At 41.2% G+C, this 19,849-nt stretch overlaps 1 protein-coding gene across 2 annotated transcripts in view; it reads right to left on the minus strand.

Moving 5' to 3' along the window:
* lingo2b (leucine rich repeat and Ig domain containing 2b) overlaps window positions 1–15,575 on the minus strand; it is a 37,485-nt gene extending 21,910 nt beyond the window's left edge. The window contains exon 1 of one of the 2 annotated variants that reach the window (XM_034576853.1): window positions 15,205–15,575. The gene's annotated coding sequence lies outside the window, so the exon portion shown is untranslated. Of the gene's footprint in view, window positions 1–9,909; window positions 10,044–15,204 lie in introns of those variants that run through there. The other variant, XM_034576855.1, reaches the window with a different exon arrangement.
* Window positions 15,576–19,849: the final 4,274 nt, after the last annotated feature.

The following is a 19,849-nucleotide window of genomic DNA, read 5'->3' on the forward strand; positions in this document are numbered from 1 at the left end:
AACATGAAAAGGAATTGTGTTTCAAATTACTAACCCTACCTTTAACTGGATAGAAAACTAGAAAAACAATACTTATAAAAAAATGATTAACGCTATATCATGTTTATGTCATGAAATATATATGTTTAAATATATAAAAGATGGTGTTGCTGATTGTGATTGATGTAAATATTCTTGTATTCTCATGACCACATGAGTACAGTGACATGCATTTATATTGGAAAGCTGCAAAATGGAAATGAACGTTGATTTACTCTTGGGAAAATCAGACACCTAAACTATTTTTATCTGGGAAGCAAAAAGCACGTTAATAACACACAGCACACAGATATTGATTCTCCAGAGATGAGTGGCTTTGTAAGTTCTCATCCAAATCTGCCCGGGCTCACTGATCCAGGTTCTGTCCACGCAGAAACGCTGAGTGCACTTAGCACATGGGTCTTGGCAACCGGAGTGCACTCTCTCCTTTAATGATCCATTAAAACTGATAAATGTCCGGAAACATTACAACCACTTAGCTGCTTGTAGAAATAGGACTTTTACTTTTTCAAGAGCGATCACCAACAAACTGCCCATTTCATTTCCTTCAAGATTTTGCAGCTCAGCCAGCCGTGTCCTGTTTGATGTTTGGCAGTGTGTTGGTATGCAGATTACTTTTTTGCAGCCGGAGCATTTTTGAGAAGAGGACATCATGCAATTTTTTTTTTAATGCAGGGAACATTACCTCCCCTTGCACTACTATTACGGCCGCAGCTGAATGCCTTTATGATCATGCCCTGTCTCTGGGAGAAGTCAAAAGGCATTTTGGGAAATGAATGTGGTACATTTACACTAAGAAGTATGAAGAAGCTGAGGCCGTGGGTAGAACAAAAAGGCAAATTACAACACTGCGTCACAAAAGAAGTTCCTCCATGTGATAGAATGATGACGTAGTGTGTAACACTGCAAACGACCGAGGGTGAAATTTACAGCAATTCTCTCACCAGAACTCCAACTTGGGGAAAATTTAGGTGAAAGCCGCAGAATTCTACTTAAGTAAAGTACTGCAGCAATCACTCTGCCATAATGAATCCCACGGTGAGTTACTGGGCAACTCTGTCTCCGAATAGAGGAGAGAGAGAGAGAGAGAGAGGGCTGGTGCCCACAAAATTCAAAGTCATTCTCAAGTTCTTGGCATCAGCATTGAGGAGTTGAGACAGAGCTTATTTTTTTAATCCATAACGATGTGTTAGGATAATGGAATTTTCTTTTTAATTTAGTATCGTAGAGTAGATTCTTGTTGTCATCTCTGTTGTCGTCTTCTACGTGTACGACACCCCTTTTTCATCCTGAGATATTTGTATTCTTTTTGTTTTTTCAGCTTTGCGTTAGAAATGTCATCAACACGACCACTCGCTTACTGTGAATTCACCGGAGAATCTGAAGCTGTGTTCTCACATGGGCTCGTTCGGACATTCTGCAAAGAGTCTGGAGTTCAGTAAATGTCTGAAAGCAGCTTTATCGTTTTTTTTGTCCAGCGTTATGCTCTTGTGTGTTCCTGGTTGGGTGTGGCTTCCAGAAGCTTCCATCTCCCGTCAACACTGCTGCACCTGAACTGAATCGATCTACTTTCCAAACTCTGCACTATCCAAGAACTAGACTGACCACCACCTCTCTGCCCGATCATCGTAGCACCTTGTGGTATCTACAATTCAGCCAACACTCGTTACCTGTCTGCCCACCTGAAATGAACCTGTTGTGCTCAGGATCACCAGTTGCTCTCCATCGACCAGCCACACTCACCCAGCACTTCCCATCAGTACTCTGCTCTGAGCAGTAAAGCCACTCTGCCTCGCTCCACCTGTAGGTCTTTTTCAAGACCCTGAGTATTTCTTAGATTAATAGCACTCTCTGTTGTCCACCCTGCACATTCACCTTGTTTCTACCTTCACCAAAGAGGTTATGTTTTAATTGCTTTTTGTCTCACTGCCTGATTATGTGAAAACTACTCAACAGATTGTCTTTAAACTTAATAGAAGGATGGGACATGAGCCAAGAAAGAACCCATTACATTTTGGCACGACTCTGGCTAAAGGGACAGATCCAGGATTTTTTTTCATCACTATCTTTAGCATTAGAAAATAGGGTGTGTTTTTTTTTTTTACATCTTCACTAATTTATCAGAGAATGACTCATGGATCGTGATGAAAAAGAACCTGACATGCTGAGTGGACTGATACTTATGAGTGTGTCTAATTTTGTACAGATGCAACTAAAAATCTTGATCTAGAAAATGTAAAGATGTTTTCACAGTATGCACTCCATTATAGTTGCAAATAAAATCTGAAACATACATCGTGTCTCTACTCTTGTTATCTGCACATTTAGTTTAGCGTTAAAACACAGGATTTAGGATTTTAAGGTTCATATCTAACCAATTTTTGGTTTATTTTTATTCTGCTTTAGCCATAAAATTGGTGTATGTATGTATGTATGTAGATATTTTACATCATATAAATACTCTATATAGTAGTTTGCATCATTAGTGGCAGAGACTGGAAATCAGACCAAACAGCGAGCTCATCTTATTTCACTCTCATAGACCATTCTGGCCCCACTTCACATTCACACTGATTTCCATCCCTCCTCAAAGTGAACCAGTATATATTCATAAAGAAGACTTTTTAAATCTTTCTGTCACTCTTCAATATGTCACACATAACCTCTCTCTGATTGGTTGTTGGTCTGTTAAGTGACATGATAACGTCCTTTGTGCATTGAAAATGAACTGAGAGGTTTCAGACCCATTTACAAATGTAAATTGCTCCTGCGATACCAGGCTAGCAGAGTCCACCATACCCATCCGGGATTGATCCAGCACGTACATGCACAAGGGATTCACAGGAAATGAGGCATCCATGTACTTCATGAAATTCAGAGGCGACCTTGCTAATGCACACACAGCACACAATGATTGTCTTGCAATTATGTAAGAGCAGAACAGTCAGTCATTCTAAAGAAGAAATATATTTGGTTGATTTCTTTACACAAGGATTCATAAAGAAGACGTCACATTTTTATCCTAAAACAACCAGAGAATAGAAATCAACGCTCTTAAAGTCATTTTGTTCCCTCGCTGACAGATGAATATATATCTGAGCTCCACTGCTTGTAATAAGGAATGTTTATGATGAAGTTGATATGTATATAACCAAAGCTGAAATCTCAAAAAGTACATGAAACCTGAATATGTACAAGAACCACTCAGCTGAATCCACATCATTAAATGATCTCAAATCAATCCTAAAGGTAAATCTAACTCTGACTGACCGGATGAGCAGTGACTTGAGTGAACACGTACTTGTACATTAATGAGTTGTTAACACCATGTTCTCACCCCACACTCAAATCAGATTAAGCCAATTAACAGGTCTATGATGCTGTAATTAAAATGCACCAACATGCAGAAGAAAAAACATACAGTCACCTGTTACTTGCTATTTTTAAACACAAGTGCCTCTCTACAGAGAGCGACAAGCGTGTTGTCACTGTCCACACTTGCACTGGAAACTAGCATGACATTAAGACATGATGTTCAATACTATGACACTGGATTTCCCTTTTCCTTAATGAAACAAAGAGAGGCAGAAACATTGTAGCATAGATCTTCTAGTAGTTTCCTTGTCTCAGCCATAGGCTGTATAAAAAGATGGGCGACGTGTTCCCACTTCCTCCCACTATCTAGAAATGAATACAAAATGTCCTGGATACGAATGCTGCCATCTTGCGCATGTGTAGTAGTGGGATGTAATGAAGTACTTTTACTTTAGATTTATTTTCAGGTACTTTTTATTTTTACTCACTAAACATATCACCAAATATCTGTACTTTACACTCCACTACGTTTTTATAAAGCACTGCGCTACATGTTCATATTATTTTTTAAAAGTAATCAATAACAAGAGGGGAATTGGTCACTGATCCCATTAGAGCGGGCAGGTGACAATAGACCCCGCCTCCTTCTACGAGAGCAAAGCACGTCTGCAGCAGCGTCACTGGTGAAGAAGAAACTATTACTTCTAAATTACAGAAGCCACCTCCGAGGCTCAGCCATAATGATGTGGTAGACTGTTGCATTAGAGAATAGGCTACGCTCATTTTGACTTTTAATACTTAAGGTAAATTAAAAAGCAAGTACTTACTCTTACTTATGTAGTAAAGTTAATGAGGTGCTTTACATTTTACTGGAGTACTTTTTTTTCTCTATTTGTACTTTAAATAAAAAATAAAATGACAGATACCATCTTTGAGCCAAATCCATTTAATGTGTACTTTGACTCTTCAGTTTGGTCCATCTCCCCTCCACCAACATGGAGCATGAAGGTTTCTGACCTATTCTGCAGCCAGCCACCAGGGGGCGATCACGACTTATTGGCTTCACTTTTACGGTGCAGTCATGTCGTCCATCTTTATATACAGTCAATTGTCTCAACACCTGAATTCTACTTTATTTCATTGCATCCCAAAAAGTAATAACAAAGGAGGTCAACACTATATAGCTGCATTCTTCAGAGGGGCTGTTTATGTAACAGCAAATGTCCAGGTGAGAGAGAGTGGGGGTGTTGATGACGTTTCTAACATGCAACAGATGCAAACATGAAAATAACCCAAAGAATACAAATATCTCAGGATGAAAAAGCAGAGCCACACACATAGAAGACACCGACAAAGATGTCAAGAGACTTTTTGGTGATAAGGGCCGATAACGATGTGCTGTAAACAAAAACGTGATCTCCGCAGCTGAATTTCTACGTTACATCCTTCCTCCTGCATGCCTCTACCTGTGTTGATGTGAACACGCCTGGCCAGACAATGTCCTTCAGCGTTCTTTCTATTTCAAAGGCAAACTCCGGACAAAGTCCTGACCCTATTGTGCAGAATTTTTCTGGGGTTCATGTCTGAAAAACTGCTCAAGTCACATTTCCCTGACTGACACAGGTAACACATTGCTAAAAGTAACACAAACACTTTATAGTCTGACTTTCAGCAGGAGCATGACGATGGCCCAGTAACACTGTGTGAAATGAAGGACAGTCTTCTTTTGCAGTGGATCCATTTCCAACACTGCCTTGCTAATTAATCCAAAAAGCGGCTGACCAACGCAGTAAGAGGGAATGCTTTGCACATTTTGCAAGATTAGGGAAATGCAACACAGTCGGGATGTTCTCTCTGTCACTGTCCCAACATGAGCTCTCTGTTCGCTCAGCCACTCCAATGCGTGACATTCAGATAGCTCTGCAATATTTGTTCTGCAGACGCAGTCTTTCAACAAACACTCACAGACAATTATACAGTGGGACGCTTTCATTTATTCCAGTGTGTTTGCCAGCTGGCTTCCCACCATTTTACAGCATTACAATGAATGCTCTTATTTTGGCAAACAAGCATAATCATAAAACAACTCAAAATTCAATGTTTATGTGTGAACCCCATCATCTGTGGCGTTGCAACATCCTAATTGCAAAGGCTGAGTTCTTCGTATTTAGTTATTCAATTATTTTAGGTGTTGATATTTACATATAAAATTTACCCTGAAATGGATTATTTCTATTTTGATATTAATTTGACCTTAGATAAGATTCACTTTTTGTTTATATTTAGTTTTAGTCTTTATGTTTCCGTGACAGTATGATAGAAGTTCACAGCCACTAAATGTTGCATTTGAAATCATAAAAAAAATACATCCCCTCTCTAGAATGGGAAGATATTTTTAGTTGTTAAAGTCATATAGTTTAAGTTCCGATGTTTATTTCGATTTTCCTCCATAACTCAATGTTTCACTCTGGTTTAAAGTGAAACTTTACAACCACTGAAAATCATAAAATCCTCTCTGCTTGGAACCACAGAAACACTTGAAAATATAACAGGGCACAGTCACACTAAAGCCTTTTCCATTGTCAAAAACCCTCTAACACCCACTGACCTCTGGTTTCTGTCTGCAAGGCGAATGGATACAGTCGCCATTCACTCCCACGTCAAAATGAAGGTTTTTATCGGCTCCAATCGCCAGTGATTTCCTCTTCTTCTTCATTTCAGCAGTGTAGAGGCTGATGCTGCACCTTTTCTGGTGCAATGTTGTGACGGGCATATGACTTCGGGGCGTTGGTGCGTAAATAGCCATGAACGCTTGTGTACATATTTGTTCTTTATATCTTGGAATGAAAGGGGATTTATTGCTTTGTATTGTGCAAAATGCAACACTGACAAGACAGCAGGGTTTGAGAGAGCTTCTCAGTTTCCAGCAACATTGTGACGTCAAAGAACATGACTCACCAGGATCAGAAAAACAGAGCCAACTCCTCGACTGGCAATAGGTAATAAATAATGAAAAATATACTTTTTAGTTGGTTTGCTCATTTCAAAAAACCTCCATACAACCCCTCATATCGGTGTAAGAGGTGTGAGAGAAACAGCACAGACACACTACACACAGTCACTTTTCCATTGAGACTTGACAATCTACCGACATAATCCTATAAAGCCCCCCAAGTTAAATTAACTCTTAGGTCACTTACTCATTTTCCACAGGGGATCAAAACAGTGCCAGATGCTGAGGACAATTTGTGGCTGGTTCTCGTCTGGAGCCCTCTGCACATGTGGTGAGGACACAGTCAGTCACACACTAGTGTGTCTGAGCAGCACCCTCAGTGTTCAATAAATAACTGAGAAGTAGTTCTCACACCTGTTCTGTACCACTGCATTATTCCTGTGATCCATAGTAAAAGTACACGCTCAACAAAACCGCCTGTGTAGTTTCAAATCTATTAGTCAAATCATTAGCTCACGAAACAAAGAACAAAAAATCAAAATTCTCCTTCAGCAGCTCATTGTGGCAGCAGCTATGTGGGTGCATGTGGCGCCGAGACCGTCATCTATGAAAGCCACTGAAGCTGTGGCTTTGGCCGCCAACCAACCGCATGGCCCCGTGGCAAGCAGCGCGGCCCCAGACAGAGGATCAGCCGGAGCACTGGCGTCCACACAGCAGGACAGATGAGGGGCCTCAGGCACCACAAGTGGAAACGCACAGGCCTGGTGCTACTCTGTGGGTTTATTGGCCTTTGTGTTCTTTGAAGTGCTTTATAATGATGATGGGGCAAGTGCATTAAGACTGCAGCTCGCCGGGCCAATCACACTGACAGGGTCGTTACTAAAGCATAGCAGGTCCTTCCTGGGAGCGCTGCTCTGTTCCCTTCCCCGAACAAACAGCCTGTTTGTAGCTGCGCTCGTTGATTTTATTTGTGCCAGTACAGAGCACTCCGGCGAAGCCGTCCTGCATCCTGTCGCAGAGGTGAGAAAAGCCTTATTGAACATTTTAGATTGGAACAATATTTGTTCTGAGATGTGAAACAGCGGGCCGCCTCGTTCCCTCTATCATACATGACAGGCAATCAGCGGCAGTTTTTATTACCTCGCATGTGATGTCAGGAAATCAGTTTGATTTGTGCTCGTCTATCACCTGGTGTAATTTATTACACCCTGGTTGGGCCGGTGAGCCCAACATGTATCGTATATATTTAATCAGGAGTTTTATTTTGCTGATGATACAAATTTCTCGTTGGATATAGCCCCGGTGGTGTAAACAACATATCCTTACTTTGCAATGAAATGCTTAATTTATTGATTTATCTTCATTGCTGCTCCGAACACATCAGTGGCCACTACACTAACACTGTAAAACAAACAGAGCATAAACAATCAATATTGATCCTGCAGCTGTTGCACGCTCATTTTGTGGTTGCACTGAAAGATGGTGAGATTCAGAATTCAGGAGGAAAATATTTAGTTTGTCTTTACATGATGCCCTTAGGTCAAAACAACTCATTTAGATCTCACTCCCACTCATCACAACCACAGCTCTCGCTTTCATTTTCTATATCAGCTTTACAATATTTTACGCTGCGCACTTTTAAATCATTCTCCAAAATGCCCCCACTCCCCCTGTTGACTTTTGGCATCATTTCTGCTCTATTATCCAATTCAGTCATTTCTGTGATTCCTTTCTCTGTTTGTTTTAGCTTCTTAAACCCCCCTAGGGCGTCTTAAACCCCCCTTTCGTTTCTATCACCTGCAAAGTGTGTAATCCATGTTCCTGTTATGTATTCCTATCAGTTTTACTGTATGTGTGACTAAAGTAAATTTGCAGCAGCAGAGACGGCGGGAGGCTGTGGGTGAGATGTCGGGGGAGCTAATCATAGAATATGGGCCAGGTGCAGGCAGATCTCCCGGAGATCCAGGGTTTCGGGCCTCACTGTTGAAATAAATACAGAAAAGGAAAGAGATGGGGGTTCAGGTGGGGGGGCTGCAGGTACCATGATATTTCGATATCAAATGTGGCTCTTGGCTCGTGTCGTGTGTAATTCCTCACCTGTCATGTCTGTTCCCATTAAAGTCCGATGCCAAACACAGTCAACTATGACAAATTATATAATCAATAAAATATTTGACTTCTTGCTGTAAAACATTTTTTAGAGTGTGTAAAGTAATAAGATAGGATAAAATAAGACAGGCTACATAGATCCCACACTGGGGAAATTCACTTGTAGCAACAGATAGACAACAGAGGTAGACAAGAGAACATATACGTATTAAATAGAAAATAAGCCATAAAATAAAAATGTAGAACACACCTTTCACTACAGATTGAAATATTATTTGTGGAGAAAATATATTTAAACAAAGTGTAGTGGCACAGGCACGAGGATGTATACATAGTGCAATGTATAAGGAGATATTGAAATAGACGTATAAATGTATATGAATATTAGTATAAAAACAGTATATGCTACATGTATATTAAATTGGTATAATTTCTCCATTGTATACTAAATAGCAGTATACTATTTATAGTATAACTATATTAAGATGGATGTACATATATTTATAAGTAAAAAGTAACAAATTCTAAACTTGATTTGTTTCTATCTACAAGCAGCTAGCAAGATTCATGAATAAGCTAATGTTACACAGCCAAGAAGCCACTACAAAAACAGTGTTAGCTCTCTCGCTGATGGTGGTCTAGCGAGAATGGAGACTATGACAAATAATAAAACTGATATTTAGATATTTTAATCATAAAAGCAAACACATCAGCTGATTCAAACAAGACCCAAGACCATGCACCGAACTATTTCACAGCGACAATTTTAGGGACTTGGGATCTATAATAGATTATAAATACAGTATATATATAGAGAGAGTTTTGTTGTTAGCCTCAAACCTAGCTTGTGCAAGCAAATGCTACAAGATAACATTATTACCTCAGTTGAGGAGCTTATGTTCTCTGTGAGCACCCTTCTGTTTACAGGTGGAGGTGGAAGGGGAATCTGGTGATTAATAGAAATGTTGTCATTTTCATACATTCTCTGACTTTGCCCCACCACAGAGCTATCGTTCCATATGAATATTTAATGTGCTCTGTTCTAAGGTGTGTGGCACCTCCCAGTCGGCTCGTTCTCATTGACTATTGTTGGGTTTCTGCTCAATATTCAGTCACTGTTCCTTTCACGCCAAAGGATTTTCGAGTCGGATTTGAAATCCGGCTGATCATCAGTTCAGACCAGCCTTGAATCAGAAACGCCCCTGCAATTGGAGGGTCGACTCAGACCCAACGTCTGCCCAATTATCCAGCAGAGAGGGGGCCAGCGTTAGGGAACAGTGGCAGAAGTTCCGAGAATTTAATTCAGAAGGAAGAAAATATCTTCCTTACACTACACTGCTGTGTTAATGAATGTACTGATTAAAGAGAGGGCACCCAGCTCCTTTCACACACTGTGCTTTTAAATAATCCAGAAATAGACATCTGAGGAACGACGAGCGGCGACCGTCCTCTGGGTACGCGTTAATGCCGAAGGAAGGGGAGTTCACACTAACCTGAGAACTCCATTGTGCTGAAAGCCTTTTTCCCATTTCAGCGGTGTCTCCTACAGGAGGGTGTCCTCCAGAGACCTCCCTGTTGCTTCGTTTCCTCATTTCTCAATGGTACGGATGTGTCCTATTATCTGCCCCCAACACTGCTGAGAGCTCAGCATGTTTATATATAACTGCAAGAGTGACAGGCACTTATAAACATTTTGACTCTAAGCAACTGAAAGGTGTTTTTCATCGGTCGTCAGAGCAACAGGGAGCACTTTCCTCTGGTATGTGCTGTGCTACCAGACGTAATGAGATGCACAAGGTGTGCACTGACTCTCAATGAGGCAATAAATAACATTATGCGTTATTAATGCCATGTGTAACTACAGTGGGTCATGGCTGTACAGAACAATAGAGACACTGTGCTTTTAACGGCACCACGTGTTTTAATGTGAACACATTTATTTTTAAATTGATGTCTGTCTGTGGGAGGACATAACATGCATTGATTTTAATGTAACAGCTGGATTAAATACGCATATTGTTATGGTTATTATGAAGACCTTTATTATTATGAATATGTATAAATATTATGATTATGCCAATGGTTATCATTATTATTACTATTATCATCATTTTTATAGTTAAGATTTCTTTAATGTTTTTTCCTTTGTTTTTCAAGGAAAATCACATGACACTAATTTCCAGGAATGTCACATTTACACATTTGTTTCTGAAATCAAATCAAAAATCTTGCAGAAAATAACGGCTGTCGGCAGCGCTGAGCCACTTTTGGCTCGGATCCCATGTGGGTCGAGCCCTCGAGTGTATTTATGTGCAAGAGAAGGAGCGAAGGAGCGCGTGCAGGAGGAGGTGTGACACACCTGAGCAAAAAATAGGTTCTTTGAGCGTTGGAGCATAATTCTGCTCTTGTGAATTTCCCACGCACCACTGTTACATTTTAATCATGCACTGGAGACAGGGGAACCTTGAGTTTGTTGAAACTGACGCCTACAGAAACCTGCATCTGCAATGCTAATCACACTCCAGCAAAGGGCCCCACAGACTTGCCCTGTCAAACTAAAAATCTGTCTCCAATAACAACGAGCACTCCATAGCTCGCTGAATTGCTAATGTGTGACGGGGCTACATCTGGAGTGGGCCGTCACTGTCCTGTTACTTTGACCACATCTGTATTCAGAATAAAAGCACAGCGATGGAGTAGATCAACACAGACTTAATCCCATGACAATGCATGTTTCCTGTTTAACTGTCTAACCTATAAACACGGCATTTTATCTTTCATCTTAATTTAAAACATTTGTGAATCCCTTTGTCTGCCTTTATATAACAAGTTAAATTAGAAAATATTCAGAATTCTGATAAGGTATTTTTGTTGCAGAGCTGTGTCGTAGCCACTCAGCCTTTTTTGTTTCCATTCCTGAGCACCTAGCCTTAGAAACCTGAGATGCACCCCGTTTTTGTGACTATTTTGAGAATACTCTCTGAGAGCTCTTATTTCACCTAAAAGGTAGCATCAGTTTACGAGCGGTTTCATCACTGCAGTTTGATGCACTTTATACCATCTTCCTAGTACAGCATTTGGAGAACTTCTCTCTTGTCTCCACTTGTTGCAGCCATTTCCCCCCCCCTTTGCTTAAGAACTCCCTAAGTCCCCCTCACCTTATTCATTGTGGTAACAGATGACATCTACAGTATGCATATATGGATCACTTTCAATGGCTCTATGTTTTAATCTTTTAGGGGAAGATTCTTAGAAAATGTGACATTTCGTCACCACTGGGACACGATCGTAGCACTGGAAAGATTTGTGAATATGAACCTTGGGATGTGATGGCATGTGTTGTTCCAGTAGAAAAACATTTTCAGTGACGGTGCAGCTTTTTGTGTGCAGCTCTGCACACTCTCGATGACTTGCAGTATATTTTTGGAAGGCTGCTTGGAGGACAGCAAGTAAGTTGAGCAAAAGTTCAACTCGGAGCCTGTTGTTGTTCCTTGCTCCTTCTCTCCTATAACCATGAGTGACTGTCTGTTAGACAGCAACACATGGTCGTTTATAGTCTAATGCTGCTCTATAATATGGTGCAATAAAGATAATCATTAAACAGTTAAAGTTGTGTGTTTATGAATTTGCCAACTCCTTGCATTAATAATGGGTTCGGCAGCCAGCTGTTGTTTTACTGTCGTTGTAATTGGTACTTGTACGACAATGACTTTAATTGATTTGCACCAATATAAGAATAGGTTTGTCGGAGACCAAAATAAACACAAGATCGCAAACGTACCAAACCACACAGAGCTTCAGTTTGTGTGAATACACATTATTTTACTCCCTAATTTATCGTAATCTGTTCCTTCTGACTTCATTGAGTTAAATGAACTGGTTGCCTGGCACAGAGCTGTGCCTCACAGGGTAGTGGAGTGTACGGCTCTACTGGCTTCAGCAACACGTCCGTGCTTCTTTCAGCCTTCCATACCTCCGACATCTTCTCCTGCATCAACACCATGTGAGAAACATACACAAGCTCCTAATGCCATTTGAATCAAATTCCATGTTGTACAAATTCCTGTACATTAAATTCTTGAGAAAACCTTTAAAAAACATAGAGTGAGAGCTTGAATTCCCCAACACTCATTTTTCAGGTCAGTAAAACAGAGATTTATACACAATTGCTTGAGTGTTTGGGGTCGTTTTCTTGACATAGATTTATTATAGAATAAATAGACAATTTAATCGAAAATATTTTACTTCGGTGCCATGACAACAAACGTTATGAGGCTGCCACCACACCCGTAACTCAAATCTGGTTGGGGGCCTATAATTTGTAATGTCATATCTCCGTTGTAATTATGCTAAACTGCTTTCAGACATGCACTGAACTTCAGATAATCTCCTGAAATTATCCGGAGGAGCTGAATGTGAGAACGCAAATGTAATTTTCAGTTGAAGCGGAGATTCTCCAGAATTTTTCCAGGAAGCCTCCTTGTAAAAACTCTGGAGAATGTCTGAATGAGGAGATTGGTCAGAGGATCCACCGAAGCGAGTGGGTGCATTGATGCCGTTTCTAACACGGGACGGACGCAAAGCTGATAAAAACAAGAAGAATACAAATTGAGGAACCAAACGCATAGAAGACACCAATGAAGTTGTCAACTTGGAGAGACAAGATTCAAGAGCTTTGGTGAAACTATTCAACGCTGATGTCCATGTGCTGTTAACATCTTATCTCCTGTTGCATTCTTAATTGGACATTTTCGGGAGTTCATGTTTGAATACAGGTTGTTTAAAAAAATGCATAAGCACCTCGAGACTTCTTCCTTTTGGCTTAAGTTGGATTTCCTCACATATTTAGACCTTTGGCTGTTGGGCAGTTTCCTGTGGGTCCCAAACACTGACATTGCTTTTTCACAACACTGGCACCATGTGAGGGAAATCAAAGTGTCAGGAAGCAACCATCTGGTTAGCGTGCAGCTACGCAGGAGGCGGTGTCAACTCATTCATTTGCTCGTCAAGAGTACTGACCAATTCAAGGTGTTGGAACCTTGACTCGAGAGGTTGGGCAGGTCAAGACTTTGGTCACAGTTGGTTACAAGGAGGCATAGAGATCAGTTTGTGCCGATTCCAACACCAGAACACTTTGATGCACTCGATAAGAACCGTGAAACCCTCCCACATGAAACGAGCGCAGGCGTGACGCGCCCTGCGAGTTACTTCCGAACCAACAGAGGAGGTGGCATGAGGGAAGGCAAGGAGAGGAAGGCAAGGAGAGGAAGCCTGCGGAGGAGAGCAGAAACACAAACAATAGGTGGAGGGGTGGGGGCACCACCACCTACCACTCTTCCCTCTATTATCGCCTTCCCCCATCCCCCTCTCACCCTTAACGAGGGATAGTTTTCTCCTCGCCTCTCATCTCTCTCCTCCCCTCCATTCCTGGCCGTCTCCGGGGACCAAACACACCCCTGACAGGTTGCCATGGAAACACCTCACACATACTCTCTCTCTCTCTCTCGCAGACACTCATCCTCTTTCTGTCTCTCGCTCCGTGTCTTGCAGCGGTACCGGCTGCATCCTCTCTCTCCTCCATTAGCATCCCTCTTGCTCAGAGACAGCAGGGGCGGCAGTTGTCGAAACCCTGAGCTACCTGCACCTGAATTCATCCGTCACTAGAAAACTTGCGAGAAACCTACTTTTATGTTGATGCACGAACACTAGATGGGAGACTATTGTCTGAGTGGTGGATTGTTTGAAACAGCTAACTCCAAACTATTGTTCCTGAACGCCCATCTTTCTTTATTTTTAGACATGTCACGTAAATGCATTTCTGTCTATTTCCCTTGAACTTTGCTCTTATAAAGATAAGAACGTCCAAATTAAATTTGCACCCAATTACCTTGGCCCATGCCATACTCAATTAATGGCCACGGACGTCAGACAAGAGACAGTCGCTGAGTCCCTTCACTGGAGAGTTACTCATTTATAATTCAGCCCTATATCTCATACTTAAGGTCAAGATAGAAGTGTTTTTTTCATCTGTATGAAAGACTATATCTACACTATAGCTGACCCCCTGCAGGCTTTTAGAGATCCGGGTCCACTCTGGGGGGGGGGGGGGGGGGGGGTTACAAAAACAGGATTGTGTTTCTGTGCTGTAGGGCCACTTTGACTCACAGCAGAGCGCCAGCATCCAACTTCATACAGTGCATGTGTCATCCCCGCTGAGCAGCTCAGGGAGGGCTTTATGCACCTTGTGAAGTGAGTTGGTGTCATCGTGTCACCTGGTGAGCAGATGCAATCGCTCTGCTGCAACACTCCCATCCACGGGCGTCACCAAACCCCAAGCGGAAAAGAAATAAATAAAAAAAAGAAGCTTTTTCCACATTTATTCTTTCTAAATTATGAAATCTCTCTTCATCAGCCGTGTTATTAGGGAGGAGTGTCGTCATCCACCCCAAACTCACACACAGTGAATGCAGCACATTTCCATTTACACCTACATGACTCTCAGGGCTGAGGCAAAGCTTCCATCTCCATTCATCACCTCACAGGGACCTCATCACTTTTATTTATTTATCCGGTGAATTACCGGTGAACTCCTCACGCCTACAGACTGCTGATGAAACCAAGGGTCATTATCATTTCTCCCATGACAGCCAGTTGATGGTGAGTTGTGCAGGGACAGACCCTCTCACTCATCTTGGCAACAGATAGATTGAAAGCACAGATTGAATGCCCCCTGCCCTCCATCCCAAACTAGAAGACATGTTGAAGGCTCAGTGTGTGGTGAGTCTTACCTTTCACCTGCTCCTGCACGCGCCAAAATCCACCTTCACGTTTTACATCACTGAGTGGGAGTCCGAGGCACGCGCACACACACACACACACACACAAACACACACACACACACACACACACGCACACAAACTGTCACTGACACACACTCACACACTTGCACAGACTGTGAACGCAATCCTGTCACTGAGTTGCTCTCCTTCCACTCTGTCCTGCATGGGAAAAACTACCCTGAAGAAAATCCGTTGCTTGTCTTTTAATGTCTCACATTTCATTCATATTTGATCTGCATCTCTCTCCAGTCACCAGGCTGCTAATCCGTCCTGACGGCGGCTCCGGGTTTGAAGAGGGGAGGCAGCGGCACCGCGATGGATGACGGCGGGTAGAGAGAGGTAGAGAGCGAGAGAGAGAGCGAGAGAGAGAGAGGGGGCATCAAGCACGCAGCTGCGACCAGAGAGGCCGGGCTGGCTTTGCCTTCAGAATAAAAGCCTAGAATTTAAAAGAGGGAGATAAAAAAGCATGAAATAATGAGGTCCAACAGTGGCTGACTCCACTTGTATGTTGCACGGGTGTTGATTGCGCTTCTACGTGGCCCTGCTGCTGTCGAAGACTGAGTCTATAGGGGACCAAACAATGGGGGGGGAATTAATTAAAGGTCCAGTGATTTAGGTGAAAGGGATCTATTAGCAGAAAGTTAATATGGAGTAATCCTAGTAATATTTTTACTAGAGGCTGCCATGTTTTTTACAGTAGTCCAGACTGGACAAACTTAACATCTCTTGGGTTTTTATGACAACTGAAGGCGACCACAGGTTCTCTTTCATGTTTGGAAGGGGAGGGTGAAGCTGCAACATACGGAAACTAAATTTCACTATTAGATGTCACTAAATTCTACACACTGAACCTTTAAAGGAAGAAATGAAATGAAATGAATGAATTTATCAGTTATTGAGAGAAGAGATCAGAGCTCACAACTATACATACAATGCGTAAATACAAATGTTTTAGTAGCTGTATCACTCAATTTGTGGCCTATTTATTAACTACTGCTGATAAATCCTGGTCAGGAACATATTCTGCAGGTTACTATATGGCAGATTTTACATTATTGTTAACTAAGGCTGTGTCCGAAATACCCATTCATTCAGTATCCCCTACTCACTATATAGGGACATCTATGTAGAGGACTATATGGTGAGCGCATCAGCGCTACAATGTTGCTGGATTATGACTTAAAAACAACAAAATCAGCCAGGGAAAAATCCCATTATATATTTTAACACTTGCAATGAAGATTTCATAGTCAATGTTTTTCATAAAATGAAACAGAAAATTACTGTTCTCATGTGTGGCTAATATAAGTTTGAATGATTTACTAACTGGTGTTATTTTTACATACATTGCATGTCGACTCTTTCAGAGGTCTGTTAAGCAACTAATACAATATTCAGACCCAAGTGCACTACTTTTCAAAAGCAATAAAACAAACGTTATGCTTTTACTTTGATGACAACTTGCTGAAGAGGAAATGATTCTATGAATGTTGTTGCCATGATGGAGATCAGCACCCATGACTCCTGTGAATGTCTGTGTCCATCTGATATGGTGAAATGAGTAATTTATCCAAGGACGTAGAAGAAGACCTGTTCATCTCTGTCCACAGATTGAAGGCACGCGGCCCCACTCCCACCGACTGCCAAAGAGCACAAGTCGCCTGTAATTTAACTTTTATTTATTCGACACTGCACTTCCCCGGACCACTAAAAATACACATGCCAACTGTAAAGTTAATAACATGAACGATTTGCGAGATATGCATTCCACAGACAGACAGACAAACAGGCGGACAGACAGATAGACAGACTGAATTTGATGGTAGATATAAATTAAATAAATACAATGTGAAAGTTTTCCTTGCAAATGTGATACACACCAATACACCCTAACTCCTCCTTGACAGACATGTCCAAGTGGATCAGTGAGACTAAAAGCAAAGACTGTTGAAGTCATTTTCTAGTTGCTCGAGTACCGTTTGTTGTGTATGTGCATGTGCATGTGTATATGAAAGCGTTCACAATACCTGATGTCAGAAGAGTAGAAGCTAAGTCAAGGACAGCTTGACAAGTACAATTGTCTGTAGCTAGCTGCAGCTAATCACCCATCAGATTATCCACAATGCACAGATGAAGAAGATGCTGCGTATGATTTTGATGATTATTTAATATCTTTAGTATTTCTTGCCGAACATTTATTACACGATTTAGAGATTTTATTTTGAAGGATTGGTAGGAAGTCCTGTATCAAATTCTCGGTGGTTTACCAGGATGGTGGGAATCTGGTCTTCCAAGTTAATCAGTCTGCTATTACCAGTGAACAGCAGCTCACAGCATGGGGCAAAAAGAGAGGAGTGCCTGTGGGACCTATTTTGTTTCTACCTTCAACTACCCTTTTTTATTTTTTTCATTTCTTTTGTGCTCTGCTCTGTGTGAGTTTTAATCCGAGTTCAGCTTTTATCCACCTCTACCCCATATCCTTGTTACTCATACACACCACACTCCCTAATCCTTCCCTTATTTTAATCTTCTGTGACATAATGTCCCTTGTGACTAAGTTGCAGGGGACCCCCGACTCACATGTGGCATAATGAAGATATGAGATGTGTGTGAGCCTCACATGTTGGTTGTGCCAGTTTTGTTCACTGTAGGAACTGAGATTTGGAGTGAAAATTACATTTAGGATTAGGTGAAGATTCTGGAGTTACTTTGTGCGTGTGGTTTATTTTCCCAGCTCAAACTGATTTTATAGCATCAAACTTATCAGAAATATTAACACTTTAACAAACACAAGTGGGATAAGAATAAAAGACCTGAAATAACATATTTAAAACTAGAATGGCTCTCTGTGAGTTCATACCTCTGACAAGGCTCTTGTCACACCATGTCAAAGCAGTGTTTCCCATTTATTATGTAAACTGTGGCAGGCCGCCATATTCCAGTTTGTCCAAACACAGTTTCATAATACATTTCATAATAAAATCTAACATTTATAACTTGCTGTCTAACACACAGCTATACAATTACAAACAGCATTCATTAGATAGTGGGTGTCAATAAGCTGGATGGAGAGCAAGGTGTATCCCAGCCATATTATGAGGCGCTCTTTACATGCATGATATGATGTAAGATGGGATTTGCCACTTTTGGTTGTGAGGCGTTCAGGCGTCCCACGTGGATTTCGACATTGAACTTTAACAGAGTTACACAGTCAAAATCGTCCCCATGCTCTTTCTCTACCCACAGGCCTGAATAAGTTATTGTTAAAGCGAGGAGGAAAAACCCTGCCTCACAGTAGTTTCCCAAACGCATTGTAGGAAATATAGATTTTCACAAAGTATTGTATAAAAGTAAAGTAGCTTCGCAAAAAAAAGCATTGGATAGAATTAGCAGTATAATCGAGGCTGTAGTTCATTTTTCATGTGTGTGAATCGGGACCAAGTGAAGGCAATGGGGGGTTCTCAGAAGTATAGAAGCCTGCGTGTGTGTGTGTAGTTGAGGGGAGGATGGTAGGAATATATTTTTTGCTGTCTTCATTAGCATGTACCTCTGGGGCTAATGTCTCTGCGGGGTTCTGGCGAGACAACCTAACGCTCCCCTTTTCTCCCTGTGGTGAAAGACTGGCTTGCCACTCCCTCCTTGCACTGCCTGACACTTTGGACTGAGACGGAGACCAAAATAGAAGCAGTAAAGACGTAACAGGGCCCAGTGGACACACACACAGTTCTGGTATCATGCTGAGGAAAAAAATGAAGCATTACCTAAAATGTTTGTAGCCATTTACACTTTTTATAGCTCCATAATTCATCACTCGTCCATTAATCATCAAATACTTCCTTTCATAGTTTGATGCATTATCCTCGTCTCAGCTCTTCTGATGTGAAGCAATGTTAATCACACTATCTTGCATCAAATTTAACAGACTGTAAAAGCATGTATTTATTTATATTTTATTCTACTTTATTACAGACACAAAATGTCCTTATCTATTTTTTCTTTGATTAATTGAACTTTACTGAAATGCCCCAGTTTAAAAAAAGGAAACAAACCAAACATTAATATTAAATGAGAGGAATTAATCCTCCTTCAGCATTTTCGAGACAATGCTTTGATAAAAACTTGCAGTGCTTAAATGAGGGTCCAGGAATTAAAATCACAGAAATCAGTTTCAAACGCTTCTCTGGTAGCAAATGTGTTGCTCCCCCATGGAAACAACTGTGTGATATGCAAAATAATTCAAACCCGCAATGAACTATGCTAAACAGAGTAGATAAGAAGTCAATCATCAAGCTCAGATAAATACTGTGAATACTTTTTGTTGCTCTGTGTTTTTTTGTTGACAATATACCTGTGCTTTGATGTATGATGCCTGTATGGACTCAATAGGAGCCTGTTATATTTTCATCGCGTCTGTGATGAAACACTATGACTGAAATTATCTGGAGGAGCTGTATGTGAGAACGCAAAAGTCCGAGCCAGAGAATGCAGCCGGAGGATTCAGGGCGAGCGAGTGGGCGCGTTGATGACTTTTCAAACTGGCGACAGAAAAAGAGTGGCCATACATGTAGAAGATGCTGATGAAGACGTCAAATCG

This window comes from Hippoglossus hippoglossus, chromosome 22 (genome assembly GCF_009819705.1).
Source record: "Hippoglossus hippoglossus isolate fHipHip1 chromosome 22, fHipHip1.pri, whole genome shotgun sequence".
Lineage (NCBI taxonomy): Eukaryota > Metazoa > Chordata > Actinopteri > Pleuronectiformes > Pleuronectidae > Hippoglossus > Hippoglossus hippoglossus.